The 2863-nt window shown below is 43.8% G+C and overlaps 1 pseudogene; it reads left to right on the forward strand.

Annotated features, from left to right (window-relative positions):
• The first annotated feature begins 788 nt into the window (after positions 1–788).
• On the forward strand, positions 789–2469 carry LOC149127954 (nuclear receptor subfamily 1 group D member 2 pseudogene; annotated as a pseudogene).
• The last annotated feature ends 394 nt before the right edge of the window (positions 2470–2863 follow it).

Below are 2863 nucleotides of genomic sequence, written 5' to 3' on the forward strand. Positions count from 1 at the left end.
AGATGGCATTGGTACATGCCACCTCGATGGGAGGTGTTGTGGAATATTAAAATGTATTTATTCTGTTTTGATATTCTTTACCCAACCTTTCTCTACCCTGCCCTCATAATCCCTGGTCTCTAGTAATCATTAATCCAATTTCAGATCTACTTTTACTAAACCGTTTCTATGTCTGCCTATTTTCATCTAATGTGATAACTTACAGTTAAATGTATTTTATGACCAGTATTAGGATTCATTCTTTTTGTGGCTGAAGAACATTCTGTTGTTTTTATATATTGCATTTTCCTCTATCCATGCATCAATCTGCACAAAAGTAGATATATACCTAGTTAATGTGAATAGTGCTGGACTTGGGAGCTCAGGTATCTCTATGCCATGTTTATTTCCTTTCATTCAAACACATGGCTGGGTGTGGGATAAATGGGTCATAGATGACATCTATTTTTAATTTTGAGGGGAACATCCTTACTGGTCTCCAAAACGACTGTACCAACTTTCAGTGTCATTAAACATGTATAGGGATTCTCGTGGCCACCGTGTGCTGGCTCCAGGAAGCCGCCTCGCCTCCTCTTTTGTTGTCAGGGACCCTGCGAGGAGCGCCTCTTGCCAGCTGCCACCCCTCTCACTGCCGCCCGCACTCCGGCTGCAGGGCCGGGTTCTCAGAGGCTCGCCAGCCCTGCCCATGAGGGGGCTCCACGATCATCCCCCCTCCGGCCTGGGCTTGCGGAAGCGGGCAGCTCAGCCCATTCCGGACAGCACTGTGAAGGTGAATGCGGGAGGCGTGATTGCCTACATCAGTTCTTCCAGCTCAGCCTCTAGCCCTGCCTCCTGACACAGTGAGGGCTCTGAGGACACTTTCAAGTCCTCCTCTTCTGTTCCATCTTCTCCAAACAGCTCCAACTCGGATACCAATGGTAATCCCAAGAACGGAGAGCTCTCCAATATTGAAAGCATCCTGAAGAATGATCCGATAGATTGCTCCATGAAAGTAAGCAGGTCGGGTGCACTAGGCATAAAAGAGCCACAGTGGGTGTGACAATTCAGTTGCATGGTTCTGCTGTGTAAAGTCTGTGGGGGTGTGGCATCAGGATTCCACTATGGAGCTCATGCCTGTGAAGGATATAAGGGTTTCTTTCAGAAAAGTATTCAGCAAAACATCCAGTACAAGAAGTGCCTGAAGAATGAAAACTGCTCTGTAATGAGAATGAACAGGAACAGGTGACAGCAGTGTCGCTTCAAGAAGTGCCTGTCTGTGGGAATGCCTAGAGATGCTGTTAGGTTTGGCCATATTCCTAAGCACGAGAAGCAGAGGATGTTGTTTGAAATGCAAAGTGCGATGAAGACCATGATGAACAGCCAGTTCAGTGGTCACTTGCAGAAACACCGTGAATAGACTGCCTTACCAGCCCAGGAACAGCTGCAACTCAAGCCCCAGCTAGAGCAAGAAAACCTGAAAAACTCTCCTCCTCCTCCTTCTGATCTTGCAAAGGAGGAAGTGGTCAGCATGGTCACCAGAGCCCACAAGGATACCTTTATGTTTAATCAGGAGCAGTGAGAAAACTCTGCTAAGGTCATGCAGCCCCAGAGAGAACAGATTCCCAAGAATATGGAGCAGTATAATTTAAATCATGACCATTGTGGCAATGAGATTAGCAGTCAGTTTCCATCAGCCATCAGCATCTCAATGGACAGTAGAAAGGGAGGAACATCATGCATTACCCAACATATTGCAATTGTATTGCAAATGGACATTGTATGAACTTCTCCAATGCTTATACTCAAAGTCAATATGATAGAGTTCCAATAGATGGATTTTCTCAGAATGAGAACAAGAATAGTTACCTGTGCAACACTGGAGGAAGGATGCATCTGGTTCGTCCAATGAGTAAGTTTCTGTACGTGGATCCACATAAATTAGGGCATGAAATCTGGGAAGAATTTTCAGTGAGCTTCACACCAGCAGTGAAAGAAGCGGTGGAATTTGCAAAGCAGATTCCTGGGTTCTGAGATCTCTCTCAGCATGACCAGGTCAACCTTTTGAAGGCTGGAACTTTTGAGGTTTTAATGGTATGATGTGCATCACTGTTTGATGCAAAGGAGTGTACAGTCACCTTTTTAAGTGGAAAGAAATGTTGTGTGGATGATTTACTCTCAATGGGAGCAGGAGATCTGCTGAACTCCATGTTTGACTTTAGTGAGAAGCTAAATGCCCTCCAACTTGGTGATGAAGAGATGAGTTTGTTTACAACCATTGTCCTTGTATCCACAGATTGATCTGGAATAGGAAATGTCAAATCTGTGGAGGCTTTGCAGGAAATCCTTATCCGTGCACTAAGGACCTTAATAATGAAAAACCATCCAAATGAGGCCTCAATTTTTACAAAACAACTTCTGAAGTTGCCAGATCTTCGATCTTTAAACAACATGCACTCTGAGGAGCTCTTGGCCTTGAAAGTGCACCCTTAAGGCCTTCATTTATTGAAACATGAAGTGATGCGAACTGTACCTTTGTGCTACAGTGCTTATTTATACTCGTATGCTCTATGTGGAGATGCAAAGGACTTTCAGATGATACAGATTGTAGGCTGTCTCTGTAAACAAGCATTAGATGTGTGGATTAAGAACTCTTTAGCCACAAGTAGACATTGACCACATCTGCCCAATGGATCGATGAGCTGTGTCACACTTAAACTGGAGAAGTTACACTGAATTATAATCACACTGAATGTTAGACTTTCATCTGCCAAAACCAAAAACCATTTTGATCTCCCTGTGGTATAAATGTATAACACAAATCACAAATATAAGAGGACTTATAAATTCATCCTTTATAGAAGTTCTGTTTGAGTGGTGGGTAACT

This window comes from Oryctolagus cuniculus, chromosome 2 (assembly GCF_051225735.1).
Source record: "Oryctolagus cuniculus isolate XC-2025 breed Fujian yellow rabbit chromosome 2, ASM5122573v1, whole genome shotgun sequence".
Lineage (NCBI taxonomy): Eukaryota > Metazoa > Chordata > Mammalia > Lagomorpha > Leporidae > Oryctolagus > Oryctolagus cuniculus.